Source organism: Anabrus simplex, chromosome 1 (genome assembly GCF_040414725.1).
Source record: "Anabrus simplex isolate iqAnaSimp1 chromosome 1, ASM4041472v1, whole genome shotgun sequence".
In the NCBI taxonomy this organism is placed as follows: domain Eukaryota; kingdom Metazoa; phylum Arthropoda; class Insecta; order Orthoptera; family Tettigoniidae; genus Anabrus; species Anabrus simplex.
Genome location: NC_090265.1, coordinates 897,118,985 through 897,140,377, shown reverse-complemented (window position 1 = coordinate 897,140,377; position 21,393 = coordinate 897,118,985). Strand labels below are relative to the sequence as shown.

General features: G+C 40.8%; 1 protein-coding gene across 2 annotated transcripts in view; it reads left to right on the top strand.

The window, feature by feature from the left end:
- The window catches only part of LOC136857723 (uncharacterized), a 135,437-nt gene that overhangs the window by 111,484 nt on the left and 2,560 nt on the right, over positions 1 to 21,393 (top strand). The window lies entirely within an intron of this gene.

Sequence of the window (21,393 nt, the reverse complement as noted above, 5' to 3'; positions counted from 1 at the left end):
CCCGCAGACTCCTGTTCAGCATAGCAGGTGAGGCCGCCTGGGCGAGGTACTGGTCATTCTCCCCAGTTGTACCCCCGACCAAGTGTCTGAAGCTCCAGGACACTGCCCTTGAGGCGGTAGAGGTGGGATCCCTCGCTGAGTCCGAGGGAAAAACCGAACCTGGAGGGTAAACAGATGATGATGATGATGATGACGAGGCACAATTTCATAATAATGGCTCTGTGAATCGTCATAATCACTACTGGAGAGAGAGTCCCGGGTTCGATTCCCGGCCGGGTCGGGGATTTTATCCTTCATTGGTTAATTCGAATGGCTCGGAGGCTGGGTGTTTGTGCTGTCCTCAACATCCCTGCACACATAACACTACCCTCCACCCCAATAACACGCAGTTTCTAACACATGGAAGATGCCGCCCACCCTCATCGGAGGGTCTGCCTTACAAGGGCTGCACTCGGCTAGAAATAGCCACACGAAATTATTATTATTATTATTATTATTATTATTATTATTATTATTATTATTATTATTATTATTATTATTATTATTATTATTTGATAGGAGCCCGGTACCTACAATTCTTCAAGACCAACTACCATTGCTGCTAGTGTATGTGCCCCTGGGTGAGCGTGTAACTATGTGGTATCAACACGTTGGAGCTTCCATTCACATGTCAGCAGATGTTCGCAACTGCCTGAATGTTACCAAATACTTTAATGTTACTCATCAAGGTGGATGGATAGGAAGGGGAGGACCTGTCACCTGGCCTGCTAGATCGTCCGATTTGACACCACTGGACTTTTTCCTATGGGGCTATTCGAAGGATGTACGCTAAGCAGCCGGAAAATCCTGAAAGTTTTCGAAACCTTATTACGGAAGCCTGTGAATCCGTAACATCTACAATGCTACAAACAGCCCGAATGGCAGTTCAACGGCGTACTGAAACGTGCATTACTGCAGAAGGCCATCTATTCGAACACTTACTGCGCTAACAGGCTGATGCTCAGTCAAGCGGATTGAAACCCCCAACCATTCTATCCTCGTCCAGCCCTGCTGATAAAACATCCACATAAGCAGCCCTATTGGCCTAAAACTGTGCCAAAATAAATAAATAAGTAAGTAAATAAATACATAAATAAATAAATAAATAAATAAATAAATAAATAAATAAATAAATAAATAAATAAATAAATAAATAAATAAATAAATAAATAAATAACCCACGACGTGAGGGCATTCGGATACATTGGCTCTGTCGATGACTCTCGAGGTACAAAGTGCGAATAAAATTTACAGGCTCAAGTGGGATTCACACCCATCTACCAAACGCAGCTTTATTTATTATTATTTTTTTTGCTATGGGCTTTACGTCGCACCGACACAGATAGGTCTTATGGCGACGATGGGATAGGAAAGGCCTAGGAGTTGGAAGGAAGCGGCCGTGGCCTTAATTAAGGTACAGCCCCAGCATTTGCCTGGTGTGAAAATAGGAAACCACGGAAAACCATTTTCACGGCTGCCGATAGTGGGATTCGAACCTACTATCTCCCGGATGCAAGTTCACAGCCGCGCGCGCCTCTACGCGGACGGCCAACTCGCCCGGTCACAGTTTTATTAAGAGCATCGCACTTAAGGTATGACACCACGGTGACTCCAGCGGGTAGGTTTCCAGAAAGCCTACTAGATGACTACTACCTCCGTTTCACAAATGCACACACGTTTTCTATCAATATGCCATCGCTTTTAGCGTTCAGTTCATACCCTCCTGAAAGCTCATAATTGGCACGTACTTTTTGCATAACCGTATGACAGTTTGATGCATTTTGTAAATACCTGTCGCATATGGTACATGGTTTTGGAAAGGTGCAACGAGTGAATAAAGGCGATTGTTGCTTGATAAAATGCAAAGCAGAATAGATGATAACGGTACCAGTGACGTTCGGTGGGATGCATAACAGCATAAATCGTCAGGTGCGGCTGACACACCCGGTATATAGATACAAAACATTGGTGACTATGTCTGTCTCTGTGGTGTAGTGGTTAGTGTGGTTAGCTGCCACTCCCGGAGGCCCAGGGTCGATTCCCGGCCCTGCCACGAAATTTGAAAAGTGGTACGAGGGCTGGAACGGGATCCACTCAGCCTCGGGAGGTCAACTGAGTAGAGGTGGGTTCGATTCCCACCTCAGCCATCCTAGGAGTGGTTTTCCGTGGTTTCCCAAGGCTCCGGCTGCTTCCTTCCCTCTTCCTTGTATATCTCTTCCAATCTTCCCATCCCCCCCCCCCACAAGGCCCTTGTTCAGCATAGGAGGTGAGGCCGAATGGGCGAGGTATCGGTCATTCTCCCCAGTTGTATCCCCGACCCAATGTCTCACGCTACAAGACCCTGCCCTTGAGGCGGTAGAGGTGGGATCCCTCACTGAGTCCGAGGGAAAAACCAACCCTGAAGGGTAAACAGATTAAGAAAGAAAGAAAGAAAGAATATATTGGTGACTATTCCGGTTATACCGTTGTGAAGCCATGTAACCATGCGCATTACACATGTAATGCTATAGGTTTCTCACGGCTAACGATATAGCCCTTTTTAAAGTTACTCTAACATACATTTATGTGAAGTTTTAAAAAACTGCTCCACCGCTGTTTGTTTTCTGTACCGGCTAACTCCACGTGGATGCAACAAAAATTAACTCTCTATTTCGGTGAAGTAAGATACCCTATACAGAGCTCAAAAATATATTCGGTCATTTTTTCATATCATCATACCTCAATTGAGATGAAAACAGACTCGCAATGAAAACAGAGCCTTTTCATGCTTCTAACAAAGCACCGTACGTTCAAGTTGAGGCAGACGTCCCCACTCTTCCGAAAGGGCGTCTCCGATCGTTGCAGGAATCTCAGAACGATGTCGCCATCATATGCTCTGGCATTACCATGTAGGAAATAATGCATTTTCTTTAAGTTGCCTCACATGTGACACTATGATCTCGTCAAAATACCAGCGAGCAGTTAAGGATCCATTGCGAACGATCAGGATATCGGTTTCCGTGTACGCGTAACAGATCCAACCCCATATGGAATGGTAGATGGTGCATGGATAGCTGTCAGATGAAATCTCTCCGCACGTGTTCTCCAGCCTCGGTGATCACCATCTGAACGATAAAACACCAAGCGGAATCTATTCAAGAACAGCATAGGACGACAGTGTCTTAGTTGGCAGTACAGATGATTTCTAGCAATCTGCAGTTTCCTGCCACGATGTCGTCTGTCCACTGCAAATGCTTGAGTGGGTCGCCGGGACCTTAAATTGGCCTCTCCAAGTCTGTTCTTAACTGATACATTATAGTTTGTGATTGTGTTGTATGAAGGATATTTTAGAAATAGTTCCTATTTTAGAATTTGTTACTTGTTATTGAATCCAGTGCCCTCACCTGTCTGGAGCGTCACTGCACCCCACTGTCCAAGATACTAACAACATACGTTGCCAGCACCACATCTCAAGACCTCTTATTCATCTTTCAAAGGGTCCACGTTTCTGAGGCATATGCATCGACACTAGATACGCATGTTTATATAAAACTCTTCTGTATTGTTAACGACATAGTATTACATGTTAGTAGGTGGTATATGCTTATTTTGTCAACGCATGTGAGAAATAAGAGACAATATCATGTTTCTGTGCCCTGAAAACTATTCCGAGTTTTATGACTGCACCTTTTAAAGTAATGCATGACGTCATTTGCTCACTAGTTGCTCATCAATGTATTGTTCTACCTGATCCACCGGGCGAGTTGGCCGTGCGGTTAGGAGCGCGCAGCTGTGAGCTTGAATCCGGGAGATAGTGGGTTCGAATCCCACTGTCGGCAGCCCTGAAGATGTTTTTCCGTGGTTTCCCATTTTCACACCAGGCAAATGCTGGGGTTGTACCTTAATTAAGGCCACGGCTGCTTCCTTCCTATTTATATGCCTTTGCTAGCCCATTGTCGCCATAAGACCTATCTGTGTCGGTGCGACGTAAAGCAAATAGCAAAAAAAAAATCTACCTGATCGTTACTTGTCTGTCCGGCTCCATGGCTAAATGGTTAGCGTGCTGGACTTTGGTAACAGGGGCCCCGGGTTCGATTCCCGCCAGGGTATGGAATTTTAACTATTATTGGTTAATTTCGTTGGCACGGGGCAGGGTGTATGTGTTGTCTTCGTCATCATTTCATCCTCAACATGACGCGCAGGACGCCTACGGGCGAGCCGAACATATCCTCGGACACTCCCGACACTAAAAGCCATACGTCATTTCATTTTAGTTACTTGTCTAGCACAAAGTAACTTTTACAATTTTATCGAAGACTATGGTCAAGTAAACTCGTGTCCTCATTCCGAGGTGGTGCAGCTCTCTTCCGGCAAACCCCCGATGGAGGTGAGCTGCATGTACCATTTCAACCACATACCAGCCCTTCTGCCACATACCAGTCCTTCGAGGACGGCAGCTAATAACACTAACAGTTACGCTACGGAGGCGGACAAGACTACGGTAGGATGCGGCTTCTTGGTGATAATTATAGTCTGGATTTACATGCATTAATAGGTAAAACTGTAATGCCTTTAGACAGCTTAGTGTACAGAAGGTGGTGAAGTAAATTCTGTTATTAGTTTTTATAAAAAAACCAAGATAAGAACCACCACTGCATGGACGGAAGAACGGAAGAAAAACACAGCGAGAGGATAAAGAGATTCTAGGAAAAGAAGAAAACAAATTAATCTGCTAAATCAGTTCAATCCCGCTCCTTAGTTGGGCACAACGATGTGAATAATAATAATAATAATAATAATAATAATAATAATAATAATAATAATAATAATAATAATAATAATAATACCAAGAGGTACACCTCAACTCCGAACATTCAAAAGAAGCGCCATAAAGAACTATCTATCGAATAAAACGTGAAATTGCTACTGCATGAAGTTGGGACATTAATCAGAAGATGTCACTACTGAATAATTGAGAAGTTTGTCATTTCTAAGTTTTCTAAACTGATTGGATTTATTTTGTTTTGTTTTGGTGTACATCAAGATATTTGAACTTTTCTCCATAGAGGTCTCTACAAAAAACTGTGATCATGCACTCTGGTGCAAGACGGAAGAATTAGTGATGTAAAGAAGTTTTGTGTTCTTATGTTTCCCAACTAAATTATTGTTCATTTGTTTTTTATATATATTTCTAGGTTTGCAACACTTCTCTCTCATTCCGCCAGTTTTTGAATTTGACCAATCACTATTTTTCTGTAATCATTTTTCAGCCTACCACAAGCTTCTTGTTGGTTTTTGGGTGAATCTTTTTGATTCTGCCAATAACATTGAGAGGGTGTGTCCGGATTAGTCCAGAACCCTCTAGAACCGTCCCCTCGCGTATATAAGCTGCGGCTTTTCTGGCAACCTTGTCTTTGGATAACCGTATTTCTGAGTGTGTGTGTGTGTGTGTGTGTGTGTGTGTGTGTGTGTGTGTGTGTGTGCGTGTGTGTGTGTGTTAAGACAGGAGGCGGAGCGCCTCATTCTTCGCAAGGCAGTCCATCAGCCAAGGTAATGACCATCAGTCTTATTCTTCTGTAGCTATCTCCGCAGACTTACACGATGGGAAGGTTCAAATTTCTTATGTAACATCCTGTTTTCTAAAATGTAAAACCTTCTTTCAGCTAATGTAAAATTTCATAAACTCTCAAAACTGTAAATCGGGGATAGAGAGTGCGTTACCCTCTCGAGGTCCCCTTCAACTTGGTTTGAGGTGACTACGACTTTGTAACTGTTTTTCATTCCTGTAATGCATTAAATTAATCTTTATTCGAGTCACCTTAGTAGGTTGGTATTAGCCCCTGTATCATCGGGCCGAGAGCCCCGTTAGGATTTTATACTTCATTATCTAGGAGCGCAAGGGTACGCCTCCATGCCATTAATTTAACCTGTTCTTTTTCCACAAAGGCCCAGTAGGTTGGGTAATAGATACCCCTGTGTAAAAGAAAATTTAAATTGTAAATTGTGCCTAGAGGGGCCAGAGATTGTAAGGTTTTTGTAATGTCGCCTTAAGCGTGCTGTAAGAAATTCGTTAATGTTGGAGAGCATGTAAGCTCTTTTCTGAGAGTGTGAATTCACTGTAATAGGGAGGAGTGCCTCTGAAAGACTATAGATTTTCAACCTTTGGAGAAAAGTGCTCTTGAATTGGGAGATCTCTGTCCTTGTCTAAATAATACCTGATTTGTGAAATTGTAAATTTGTAAACTAAGGGGCTTGAAGCCCAGAAATTGTTAAAGTTTCCCAGTCGGGTTTTCCATTTCTTGAAACTGTCATTGTACCTGTAACCTTATTATTTCACTAAGCGAAAAATTTGGTTAAGTTTGAGATTCTAAAGAAATATAACCTTTGTTTTAAAGTTTAAAATTAATTTTTGATATCGTAGTTAGACCCATTCAACACCAGCACCTTCTTTCACCTCTTTCTGCTCCACGAAATCCCCGCAATAATAATAATAATAATAATAATAATAATAATAATAATAATAATAATAATAATGTCCGACTCCTTAGTTGAATTGTTAGCTCCGCAACCTTCCGTTTAGAGGGTCTGAGTTTGACTCCCAGCCGGTTCGGGGATTTTAGCCGCGTCTGGTTAATTCTTCTGGCTTAGAACGGAATTTTTAATGTTCAAGTGAATCACTTCACACGAGCTTCTGGCATTTACATCCTATTAAATGCCAACCGATTGCACGGGGATTTTATACCGTAACCTTCAGCAAATGGGTTGATCTTTTAAGCAACTGTGCTATTCACTTGGTCATACACAACACATTTTAGGGACTGTGTTTAGCATTCAGTTTTTAAATCAACTGATGTTCTCAATACGAAATCATTTTTTTTTTGGCTTTTTTCAGCTACAGGAAAGTGAGCAGGGTAGATCTGGCGAATAAGGTGGCCGTGTCCGACTCGTTGGCTGAATGGTCAGCGTACTGGTCTTCGGTTCAGAGGGTCCCGAGTTCGATTCCCGGCCGGGTCGGGGATTTTAACCTTCATTGGTTAATTCCAATGGCTCGGGGGCTGGGTTTCTGTGCTGTCCAAATATCTCTGTAACTCACACACCACACATAACACTATCCTCCCCCACAATAACACGCAGTTACCTACACATGCCAGATGCCGCCCACCCTCATCGGAAGGTCTGCCTTACAAGGGTTGCACCTGGCTAGAAATAGCCACATCTGTGTCGGTGCGACATAAAGCCCCTAGCATAATAATAAAATAAGAAATAGCCACACAAAATTATAGGTGGCCGTGTGAAGACTGATATGGTCAATTAGTTTCGAAATATTACAGCAGAACTCTCAGTTATCAGGCAGTTCAAGTGGCTGTGGTAGTGGTGAGAAGCAAACGTCCGGCCAAACCGGTAATATGAAATTGGGAACGAACTGAAATGATTACTTAGCAACAATTTAACAGCTGCTAACACGGGGCTAATAAAACGTAACATAAATGCGATATGAGGAGCTTAACAATAGACTGTACATTTCAGTTAGAAAAATTGCACGTATGCTTCGATACCGTAAAATGACTATAAAATTTTCAATGCTCTCTTATCTTGCGTTGCAATGAGAGCAATCAAACTAAACCAGCAACTAGTCTTCTGATTAGCTTTATTTCGTTTATTGAGAATAAAGCATTCAGCTCACGAAGAGCAACATCGCACCAAGTAAGCAAGAGGAAGTGAAACAAAATACGCGTTTAAAGGTAATGTAAATGTCTTAGGTATGTGTTGTTTATTATGAATTTTCCGCTGCATGATAGACAACAACGGGCCAATCAACGAAGGCCTAAGATGTGCCGGTTAAGAGACGGGTTCTAATCTACTTGTTTCCAGCCAGGTGAGGTGCTGAAGTCCGAACTACCGACAAAGCGTGGGGATGTGCTGGCTGCGAAATATACTTACATCTTACTAATATGTCTTTCTGTCTGTTAGGTAATCAGGCCAGAGGCTGTCTGGATCCTTATTGCACTACCAAAGGCTATGCGGTTAGGGAAACCGCAAAAACCAATGGTAGCGCCAAAATGAGGCATGCTAGGCAAGATGAGGATTGATTTAGTTTGCCATTCTTTTCCTCACAGGTCCAGAACGTGCTATTGTAGTAGAACTGACCGTATGAGCAACACCTTTCATAACATCAAACGCACAAGTCGCGCACCGATTGTAATTCTAATTACTCAGCACAACCCATACCTCAGAAGCTCCCATAATGTCACAGCCGTGGATGACTTGGATTACGGTGGAAGCTACATTCTGCTCTGGTCTGTGCCAAGAGACAGAAGCGAAATTACTGCACCCATAAAGAAATGGCAACAGGCGGAATATATCTTTACCTTTATGGAATTATTTCTTCATAGTTTGATAATAGAATGACCCGCGACCCCACAGATGTGGGAAAAGCGGAGGAAGAAGAAGTAGTTTGCTATTTGCTTTATACGTCGCACCGACACAGATAGGTCTTATGGCGACGATGGGACAGGAGAGGGCTAGGAGTGGGAAGGAAGTGGCCGTGGCCTTAATTAAGCTACAGCCCCAGCATTTGCCTGGTGAGAACATGGGAAACCACGGAAAACCATCTTCAGGGCTGCCGACAGTGGGATTCGAACCCACTATCTCCCGGATGCGAGCTCACATCTGTGCGTCCCTAGCTGCACGGCCAACTCGCCCGGTAGAAGAAGTTTGATGATAGAACACAATGAAGGTGTTTGCACGTGTGTGGAGCGCGCATGCATGACTGTCATTATAGGGACACTGATACAATTATGTTCATATTTACAGTACAGTACACTACAAAATCTTACATTAAAATACAGAACAAGAACAGTATGATCAAGGTCCAACTTTCGAGGCTTCTTAGAAAATATATTCACCAGATTTGCTGGTTCTACAATTATGTCTCTGAATGTCTATTTAGTTTATTGTCAGTTTCTATTTATTTTCTTTTTGTCAAATTTCTATGGGATTTTTTAACCCCCAGCTATCCTACCCCACCCCCTTGGCTACGCCCCTGGTCCTTTCATAACTACAGTAATACAAACTTTGTTTCCTACTGTAGGGCTGAATCGAATTGCTTAACCGTCTTTCGTGGTGTATAGCTATGATACATTACTCTCTCCTCGAAGTACTTACCACATTTGTTATTTATTCTACCACACACTCTCTTTTGTATCTTTCATTTTAGTTTCTTGTCAGTTTCTTGGGCTCACAAATCCTGTCCTTACAACGAGGTAATGAGCATACAAAATGATGTGTTCTCTCTGCTACGTTATCTGTTAGATTGCCTATGAGATACATTGCATGAACGTGAATCGTACCGAGCTCGATAGCTGCAGTCGCTTAAGTGCGGCCAGTATCCAGTATTTGGGAGATAGTAGGTTTGAACCCCACTGTCGGCAGCCCTGAAGATGGTTTTCCGTCCTTTCCCATTTTCACACCAGGCAAATGCAGGGGCTGTACCTTAATTAAGGCCACGGCCGCTTCCTTCCAATTCCTAGGCCTTTCCTATCCCATCGTCGCCTTAAGACATATCTGTGTCGGTGCGACGTAAAGCAAATAGCCCAAAAAAGTAAAAAAATAAATAAAAAACAACAAGCATCATCAACACGGAAATCGTACTGGTCTCATAACTGATAATGGCAACAGGGTTACAGAGGTGATGTTAAACTGCCTTCACCAATTACACCTAAGATCACCATCGAGGATAGCTCCCTCCGTGGATGAGTGGTAGTGTCGAGAGTGTTGGCCTCTGGATCCCAAGATAGCGGGTTCAAACCCGGTAGGAGTTTTGAAGGGTGGAAAAAAAAGTCAATTCTACACTACATGTCGTACGATCACTCCCAAGAGACATTCGCTATACTTTCACATCTAGTAGACCTAGAACACAACGGAACGTCGAAACTGACGAGCAAGCAGCCAGATGGCGTGAAATTAAAATGCTTGTGCGCGGTAGCTGAGGCCATACGATTATCATTATCATCATCCAGGGTTACTTTCCTTGATTTACAATAATAGGGATGGATGGAAAATTAGAATTAAGATAGATTATCAATACTACCAAACATATATCATAGGTAAAATTATTTTGAATTGTCTGTTTTCACGCAATTAAACTGATTTATGAAAGAGTAACCAGCAGAATGAAAGCGATACCAAAACTGAAATAAATCTGTGATAACGTAAAAAAAAAAGGCAGTTAATCAAAACAATTTTTAATACAAACAAAAAATGAGACATAACAGACAAGAAGAAAAACTTTATTGAAACATAGAATGATATGTTTCGTCCAGTTAAAGGGACATTCTTAGATTCTTCAAATCAATTTGAAGTAGGCCTGTGTTAGAGCACATTTGAATATTTACAAGTGTTATATATGTATTTACGAATTTTAAACTTGTTAATGCCGTGAAACGAAAGTCCGACTCATTGGTGAATGGTCAGTGTTGAAGCCTTCGGTTCAGAGGGTCCCGGGTTCGATTCCCGGCCGGGTCGGGATTTCCAACGCCTCTGACTAATTCTTCTGGCCCGGGGACTGGGTGTTTGTGTTTGTCACAACACTTTCCTCTTGATATTCACACAACACACTACACTACCAACCACCACAGAAACACGCAATAGTGATTACATGCCTCCTTATAGGGTTGGCGTCAGGAAGGGCATACAGTCGTGAAACAGGGCCAAACCCCCCATGTGCAACACAGTTCGCACCCGCGACCCCATAGGTGTTGGAAGATGGTAGAAAAAGAAGAAGAATGCCGTGAAACAAATATGGTTTATATTTACCTTATTTCTGCAGTTCCTAATGTATGCCCTTTTGCTAGCATAATGATATTAACAAGATTACAATTTGTCAACACAATTGGGAAACATTTGTAGCCTATATATCTTTCAATGTGTTATTTTTGCATTCTTTAAAATTGTGATTTGAGAAATCTGAGGATGTCCATTAGATTTGATAAAACGTGTCATTCTATGTTTAATAACGGTTTTTTTATTTCTGCTCTTAAGTATTATATTTTTGTTTGTATAATACATTTTGTTGAACAGATGACAATATTTTTTTCACATTCCCACTCCAAATAAATAAGGAACATGGAGAAATACAAGATCAAACACATCGGTGTAAACAGGTCAGAAACCCTAGCTAAAAGAAAAATGTCTATTCAAATAAAAGAGAACACTAGCTTTCACAAGCGTGAAAGAAAAGATGTGTGCTGCGTTGCTAATGTAAGCTAATGAATAAGGAATGGAAAAATGTACAAAATAGGAAACAATATTGTGCTGCGTTATTAATTTGAACTAAAGAATAAAGGATGAAAAAGTTTGGAGGTTTATAGAATGAAAATCAAATGTAACTAACGTAAAGTAAAGAATGAGAAGTTTATAGAATGACAATCAATATTACGCAGCGTAGCTAGTGTAAACTAAAGGTTAATTATAGGAAATGATATAGGCTTTTGGGCTTAAGCCGTGTCAAGGAAATAAGGTGAAATTCTTTAGGTTTCGCAGAGAAGCCTTTCTGGTGGACAGTCGGGATATTCTTCTGAAGGCGCAGAGCAAAGTTCTCTGCGAAACTTAAAGAATTTCACATTATTTTCTCGACACGGCATAAGCCCGAAAGCCTATATCATATCCACAAGTACGGGCCGTGAAAGCATCAATGGCAACAATGATAGGAAAGTTTACAATATATAAGGCAATATTATGCTGCGTTACTAATGTCAATTTAAGAAAAAAGAATGAAAAGTTTACAAGTGTATGAAATGAATTCAAACTAATGTAAACTAAATAATAAAGAAGCAAATCGTTTACAAGTTTATTCGTAAAATGAAAAGCAATATAACGCTGCGTTACTAACGTAAAGAATAAGGAAGGGAAAAGTTTACAAAATGAAAAACAATATTAAGCTCCGTTACTAACGTGAACTAAAGAATGAAAACATTTTACAAGGTTACTAAATGACTAGAATATAATACAAGCGCAAGATTAAATGAAAAGTTCTGAAGTTTACAAAATGAATAGCGATATTATGTTGTGTTAATAATATAAACTAAGGAATAGAGAATTAATATTTTACACGTGATTTCATTACGCTGCGTAACTAATGCAAACTAAAAATTGAAAGTATATAAAACGAGAAACAATATTATGCTGCGTTACTAATGTATACTAGAGAAAGAACAAGTTATCAAGTTTACAAAATGAGAAGACAATATTAAACAGTGTTACTAATGTAAATTAAATAATAATGAGTGATCACAAAAAGGAAAGCAATATTATACTGCGCTAATAACGTAAACTAAAGAATAGAGAATGAACCAGTCACACAAGGCAAACTTTAAATGCGCCGCGTTAATTATGTAAACTAAAAGTACATAGAATGAAAAGTTTATACAATGAAAAACAATATTACGCTGCATTTTTCAGGTAAGGTAAAGAATACAGAATGAAAAAGTTTTCAAAATGAAAAGCAATATTACGTTCAAGATAAGAGAAAGAAAAAGCTTACAAGTTTGCAAAGAGAAGAACAATATTACACTGCGTTGCTGATTTAAAGTTAGTATTACAGAATATGTCATACAAACTCGACGCGAGTGTAGCGTTTTGGAACAGTTAAAAGCACGCAATGAATGTTTTTGACACGCATAGTGTAAACCAGATCTACGTTTAGGTCAATGAGAAAACGAGAGTGATGTATGAGGATAAAGGTAATTACTGCAAATTGTCAAAGTCCACCGCAAGTTGCAGGATAATGACGTACTGTAACAGTTCATAACTGTCGCCAGTTAGAGCTCCAAATTACCTGACCACATTTCCGCTGGCAGACACTAATCTTGTAACTTTTTGATGATAATAATAAATAAAATCATGAATAAAAATATATAAATAAAATTACTCAAAAACTTAATAAAATTAATAAGCATAATTAACCGAAATGTCCGTAGTATGGGCGCCAGAGTTCACCAGAATGGATCCCTCGAATTTAGATAAGAGCATGATAAACTTTATATCCCAAGGCGTGTACATAATGCTGCGTACTGGTACATCTGCTGCAGGCCTTACCTAACCTCCTGAAAACGACTAATTAGGTAGGAACTGCACCTAGGTTCATCAATAACACTGATTCTAAAATAGCTAACTATATTCTTAACAAATTCCGTGCATGAGCACCTCACCAACATACAACACTATACATATAATACACACATAAAATATTGCTGGAAGACTCCATCTTTACAACAACAACAATAATGAAAATCGTGGGAAAACGAAAGCGAGAACTAAGCTACCATTTGTAGATAGTCCGATGAACAATGTACATGTATGAAGATAAATACTCTTCACTGACTCTATATCAATTCGACTTACCGATTCTCATAATCGGCAGTTATCACATCACACAGATACTGTACCTTGTACTACTGTGTTCACATATTTTAACACTTGTTGTAAAGATATATACACACGTCTGTCGATCCTCATAAATTATGGAAAGTCTGAGATAGCTTTCACCAACATATGATGCTAGACCGCCACAAGTGCTGCAATGCTTAATGCGTACGCCCTCCACAATTTGTTGATCAGCCACTTTCCACGAACATAACCAGACTACGCTCCACGAACGTTTGACGTCCAGTCCATTGCAGCCGTGTCACTCGAGTACCGTCTATCAGCACCACTTACTTCCCGTACAGTGTGTCAGTTGTCGTTCCTTCATACAGTGTTACTGCTTGTAGTTGTAGTAGTTACATTACAATGTCCTGGTTGCCGCCGTATGATCAACCTTTATAGACATCAACATCCCCCTCCTCTCAGATGATACGTCTGGATTGGTGCTTGCCAGCCAATCATGAGTGAACCTCTTCTTTCTCCCAAGTTATAAACAAACACTCGGGAGTTTTACATGAATCATCGAATTTCCCTGGTACAACAACAAGCTCATCTCATCAGGCTGGGATATATACATGACTAATGGAATTTCCTGACACAAGTACATCACAACAACCACTGGGGCAGCCATATGACTCATCCAAATTACCAGAGTTATTAAAGCAATGTTTTCCCACTCGTGCAAAACAAATTACTCATACCTACATATGTGGATATCTTCCAGCTTATAAATATAAATGGCAAAATATACAAATGAAATACTGATAATAATAATGATAATAATAATAATAATAATAATAATAATAATAATAATAATAATAATAAATCGAATACTGACAATAATATCTCTAACTTCTACATATAATTCGGGGGTATGATATATGTACTATCACAATCTGTTCCATTCAAAGAGTAGATAGCTAAATTTTTAATAGTCTGCATGCATGCTGACTTATGGACAGAGAGGGGGAGAGAGAGAGAGAGAGAGAGAGAGAGAGAGAGAGAGAGAGAAATCTTATTGATAGTTAACATGCCACTACCGGGCGAGTTGGCCGTGCGGTTAGGGGTGCGCAGCTGCGAACTTGCATCCGGGAGATAGCGTACACGAACCCCACTCTCGGCAGCCCTGAAGATGATTTTCCGTGGTTTTCTATTTTCACACCAGGCAAATGTTGGGGATGCAACTTAATTAAGGCCACGGCTGCTTCCTTCCCACTCCCAGCCCTTTCCTTTCTCATCGTCACCAAAGACCTATCTGTGTCAGTGCGACGTAAAGCATATTGTAAAAGAATAATACATGCCACTAATGCAGAAAGATTCTCTTCATGCAGCGCCTATATAAAATATGATAAGGGTTTAAGAATAAAATAACTAAATTAATATAATATTAATCTAATAAAACATTAAATAGAGGATTGTGTCTGCACAAATGCCATCTCGAGTAAAAATAAAATTTTCACTGTTTGAAACTAACAAGGGGGCATTCCCTACTCGTCACCACCGATTTCGCTCAAATTTATAGAACATGCAGGGCTTGGCTAGAAATGAAAGCACCCAAAGTGGGAACTCCAGATGGCCAAGCGTATAGAAAATAAAAATAAAAATGTTGACGCGGCCCTCGCACCGTATAAGCTACTTACGTTAGCGCGCGCGCTGAGCAGTTCTTGGCGTAGCGGTAAGAGCTTGGACTAGTAATTCGATGGTTGTGGGTTCGACTCACCCCTATTAGAGACTGTTTTTTCTGTCAACTTTTATATTATTCATTTTCCAATTACGCAATTTTATTTATTTATATGCAAAAGGCATATAAAAGGTAAAACATTGGGATTTCATTGTCAGACTTTTTTCTACTTGTGCCAAGAATCTATTATTTATGTACCGCCGCCAGGAGCAACCTTCACTTGTCAGGTGAAAACGAATCTTACAGCGAAACGACTGCGAAACGACTATTCACGTTTATGGCACATTCCCCAAGGAGGGGATATAGCCAGTAAAGGAGAAAAAAGAAGAATTTCTGTTTGAATACGCCCGGAAAGTTCGCAACGCCAAATTTTCTACAATTGTGCGTTCATTAAAAAAGTGACGTCCTATATGCCTTTTGCATATAAATAAATAAAATAAATTAAAATAAACGAATAATATAAAAATTGAGAGAAATATTCTCCACACGGGGAGCCGAAACCACGACCATCGAATTACTCGTCCAAGCTCTTACCGCTACGCCAACAACTGCTCGGCGTGAGCACTAACGTAAGTGGCTTATACGGTGCGAGAGCCCCGTCAACATGTTTATTTTTATTTTTATTTTCGATACGCTTGGCCATCTGGAGTTCCCACTTCGGGTACTATCATTTCTAGCCAAGCCCTGCATGTTCTATAAATTTGAGCGAAATCGGTGGTGACGAGTAGGGAATGCCCCCTTGTAAGACATTATTAAACTTATTTTGAGGTTACAGGAATGGAGAAAAAGCACTGGCTCCCTGATTGCGAAACACAAGTTTACGGGTTTTCGACCAATTGCGGTCTCCTTCAGGGAGATAGATGTTACAGAAAGTTGGGTTTCGGTTCGTACTATTTGTGAAACAGTGAAGGCTGAAATCGTTCCACTTTATACTCATTCGTCATCATCATCATCGTCTGTTTACCCTCCAGGTTCGGCTTTTCCCTCGGACTCAGCGAGGGATCCCACCTCTACCGCCTCAATGGCAGTGTCCCGGAGCTTCAGACTCTTGGTCGGGGGATACAACTGTGGAGAATGACCAGTACCTCGCCCAGGCGGCCTCACCTGCTATGCTGAACAGGGCCCTTGTGGAGAGATGGGAAGATTGGAAGGGATAGGCAAGGACGAGGGAAGGAAACGGCCGTGGCCTTAAGTTAGGTACCATACCGGCATTCGCCTGGAGGAGAAGTGGGAAACCACGGAAAACCACTTCCAGGATGGCTGAGGTGGGAATCGAACCCACCTCTACTCAGTTGACCTCCCGAGGCTGAGAGGACCCCGTTCCAGCCCTCGTACCACTTTTCAAATTTCGTGGCAGAGCCGGGAATCGAACCCGGACCTCCGGGGGTGGCAGCTAATCACGCTAACCACTACACCACAGAGGCGGACTATACTCATTCGTACTACACTAAATCTCGATAGCTTACCTTTACTTTGGTTCGATCAATCTCAATATAAATTGTCATCCTGAGAATAAACATACTCTAAGAACTAAATGATCACTCAACTTCTTTAGTTGACATACAATTATCACAACTTCCTTTACTGTGTAAAATAGTTTGGTTTATTTGTCACCGGGCGAGTTGGCTGTGCGGTTAGGGGCGCGCAGTCGTGAGCTTGCATGCGGGAGATAGTGGGTTCGTATCCCACTGTCGGCAACCTTGAAGATGGTTTTCCGTGGTTTTACATTTTCACACCAGGTAAATATTGGGGCCACCGCCGCTTCCTTCCCACTCCTAACCCTTTCCTGTCCCATCGTCGCCATAAGATCTATCTCTGTCGGTGCGACATAAAACAAATTGTAAAACAAATAATTTGTCTCATTAACTGAATGTTTCTTCATATTCCAAGACATACTTTTGCAGCCAGCCAGTCAACATGAGCCCATATGATTAAAATATATTAATTCCATTCTGCCAAGCTACAACATTTCGATAAACGATATGCAGTACGTAAAGTATGAGGGGTGGAGGAATGCAGCTTTATCAGGTACCTGTAACTAGTTTGAACTATCGTCAACCTCATTTGAGTCTCGATTGTCAACATACTCGTCTTTAAGCACCTGCATTAAGATAACTTGTTGTTTGAGCCTGGTTTGATACACGTCTCTATAACACCCTATCCTGTGCTAACATTTTCATTTCTACAAAACTAATACATCCTAAATCTTCTCTAATCTGGTTGTGACATTGGTACCTTGGTCTACCCCTACCGTTCTTACCGCCTACACTTCCTTCAAAACCAGCTATACAAGTCCTGGTCGTCCTAAGATGTGTCCTATCATTCTATCTCTTCTTCTCGTCAAATTAGGCAAATCGATCTCCTCTCTCCATTTCCATTCAGTATCTCTTCATTCGTGATTCTATCTACCCATCTCACCTTCGGCATTCTTCTATAACACCAAATTTCAAAAGCTGCTATTCTCTTTCTTTCTGAGCTAGTTATCGTCCATATTTCACTTCCATACAATGCCACGCTCCACACGAAAGTCTTAAAAAACAGCTTTCTAATCCCTATATCAGTGTTCGAAGTGAGCCAATTTCTTCCTTGTTTGTACTAGACTCCATTTTATGTCCTCCCTACTTCTGCCATCGTTAGTTATTTTACTACCCAAGTAAAAATACTCACCTACTTCCTTTTAGACTTCATTTCCTAATTTCTAATATTTCCTGCATCACCTGCCTTCGTTCGACCACACCTCCATTATTTTTGTTTTGGACTTACTTGTTTTCACCTTTTACTCCTTCCTAAGACGCTGCCCATTTCATTCAGCAATTTCTCCAGATCCTTTGCAGAGTCAGATAAAATAACATATCATCGGAAAATCTCAGGATTTTTATTTCCTCTCCTTGGATTTTGATTCCCTTTTCAAATTCCTCTTTAATTTCCTTTACTGCCTGTTCTATGTAAACAGAAAAGGAGAGGGGACAACCTGCAGCCTTGTCTCACTCCTTGCTGGATTGCAGCCTCTTTATCAAAGTCCTCGATTCTTAACACTGCAGATTGATTTCATATAGATTGTAGATAATTTTCCTTTCTCTGTATCTGGTCCCGATCACCTTCAGAATCTCAAATAGCTTGGTCAAATCAACATTATAGAATGCCTTTTCTAGATCTACAGATACCATGTACGTGGCTTTGTCTTTCTTAATCCGGTCCTCTAAGTCCTCCGGTCCTGACGTAAAGTCAGGATTGCTTTACCTGATCTTACATTTATTCTGAAGCCAAACTGATCTTCTCCCAACTCAGTTTCAACCTGTCTTTCCATTCTTCTGTAAATAATACGTGCTAACATTTTTCGGGCGTGAGATACTAAACTAATGGTGTGGTAGTTTTCACACTTGTCAGAACCGGCTCTCTTGAAATTAGGTATAGCAACGTTCTGCCGAAAATAGGATGACACTTCTCCTGTCTCATACATCTTACACACTAAATGGAATAACCTCCCCATGCTGGTTTCTCCTAAGACAGTCAGTTATTATGAGGGTATGTCATCATTTCCCAGTGTCTTGTTCCTATTTAGGTCTCTCAAAACTCTGTCGAGTTCTGACCTCAAAATTGGGTCTGCCATGTCATCAGCATCAACAGCCTCTTCTTGTTCCAGAACCCTATCATCTAATTATTTACTTTGATACAACTGCCATGTTTCCGCCTTGTCTTATTTCCCTGTAAGTGGTTTTCCATCTGAAATCTTAATATTCATACACCTAGTTTTCCTTACTCCAAAGGTTTCTTTGCTTTTCCTATATGCAGCATCTGCATTTCCTAGGACCATACAACCTTCAACATCCTTGCACGTCTTACTTACCTGTCCTGCACTCTCTACCTACTTTATTCGCCTGTATTCTTTCCTGACCTAAATTGTTTCATTCTTGTACTTACGTCGTTCGTCTTTTAGGTCTAGTATATCCTGAGTTATTCATTGATTCTTACTTAGTTGATCTTTCCTTTCTTCCTAACTTTTCTTCAGCAGCTTTACAGATTCATTCTTCACAACTATCCATTCTTCCTCTACTGTGTTTCCTTCGGCCTTTTCATTTAGTTCTTGTGCTAAAAGTTACTTAAAACAATTCTTCACACTCTTTCAATTTGTTTATATCCTATCTCCTTGAGTTCCTTCCTTTTTTCATCTTCAGATGGCATTTCATGACCAACAGGTTGTTGTCAGAGTCCACGTCTTCTCCTGGGATAGTCTTGCAATTCAACACCTGGTTTCTGAATCTCTCCCTAATCATAATAAAGTCTATTAATTTGATACCTTCCAGTGTCTCCAGGTCTCGCCCATGTATACAGCCGTCGTTTGTGGTGTTTGAACCAAGAGTTAGCAAGAACTAAATTATAACCGATGCTTAATTCAACCAGCCAGCTTCCTCTTTCATTCCTTTGTCCCAATCCGAATTTTCCAACTGTCTTATTACCATTGCATTCCAGTCTCCCATTACAATTAGATTCTCGTCACCTCTTATATATTTTATTTAATCTTATATCTCTTCATAACTTATCTGAGCCACTCAGCCTGGCAATTCATAACTTTTCTTACGCCTTGTCTCCAATACATAAATACTCTTACCGAGCGAGTTGGCCATTTGGTTAGAGGCGCGCGGCTGTGAGCTTGCATTCGGGAGAAAGTGGTTTTCCGTGGTTTCTCATTTTCACAACAGCAAATGCTGGGGTATACCTTAACCCGCGAGGGGTCGCGTACCGAGTGTAACGTCAGGAGTTGCGTACGGTCGTTTCGACCGGAAATCAGTAAAACACCAAACGCTTACTTAATATGCTATTTATTGTTACAATAATATAAGCTAATACTATTTAAACACACACACAATTTTTAACATACTAATTATAATAATGAGATTGCCCTTTGCTGACGAAATTGACAATAAATATTCAAGTACTGTTTATGGAAATATTTAAAATGATGTTCAGTTTAATTTATCACACATCTAGACAATGATCCTTCTCCCTCTACTCAACAATGAATGATAACAGCGCACTTACTGCATTATAAATAAATCTACATCATGAGTCGCGTATGCTTGAATAGGACGGAGACGGGTAATATGAGGACTCGCATGCGAACCAAACGACCGGATAGCCAGCTTGTCACTTGCTGAAGGTGTGGAGAGGGATAACAGTGGTGTGACAGAAGTGTGGACGAGTCCATTGAAAGGTACTGAGGGGTAGGAAGTATAATAAACAGTGTTCGCGGAAGGATTGATCGAAATAAACAGAAATGGTTGAAACGATCGGACGCGACCCCTCACGGGTTAATTAAGACCACGGCCGCTTCCTTCTTACTCCTAGCCTTTTCCTGTCCTATCATCGCCATAAAACCTATCTGTGTCGGTGCGACGTACTTAAAAAATAGGGTTTAGGTTACAGTAAAACAGGAAATGGCTAGGATTAGGAAGGTAGCGGCCATGACCTTAATTAAGCTACAGCTCCAACATTTGTCTAGTGCAAAAACTGAAAACCATTTTCTGGGCAGCTGACGGCGGTGGGGTTCTCGAATGCAGCTTAGAGCTACACGAGTAGATGACCTGAACCGCGTGGAGAACTATAGTATTTCTCACCACTTACAGTGCCATCAAATTCAGCAAGCTCTATTATCACCGTGACGCCGGTCGAAGAAGCCTAAGCTATTCCCGATACTTGATGTCTTCTTTTACAGATGTTGATGTTGTCTGGATAAATGAAATGTGAGTGCAAAATAAAAACAAGGCATCAAAAATAGAGGTGCAGACTGGAGAGCAATAGAGTTAGAACAGGTTGTGGAACGGTAGCGTAGCCAGGATCGGCCGATTGTGTGTGTGTGTGTGTTTTAGTTACAAAATGAAGGTGCTTGCATGACTTGTCATTTCAAGAACACTGATACAAGTGAATTACAGAGATCTCTTGGTTCTACAATTATGTCTCTGAATGTTTATTTAATTTATTGTTTATTGCCAGTTTCTGTTTATTTTATGTTTGTAAACATTCAATGGTCACACCTGACTACGCCTGTGTTGTGGAAGTAAGGAGAAACTGAAGGAACTTGCTAGAAAGTTAAATCTAGCGAAGAAGTCCTCTAAGGATAACATGATGGCAAGTATAATTGGCAGTCATGCAAATGTTAGGGAAAAATGGAAGGGTACTTCAAGGCAGAAACAGGTTCCAGGAAGGACATTCCAGAGATCATTAATAGACAAGGGAAATGTATATGGGGAGGATTTACAGCCGGCAGAAGTAGT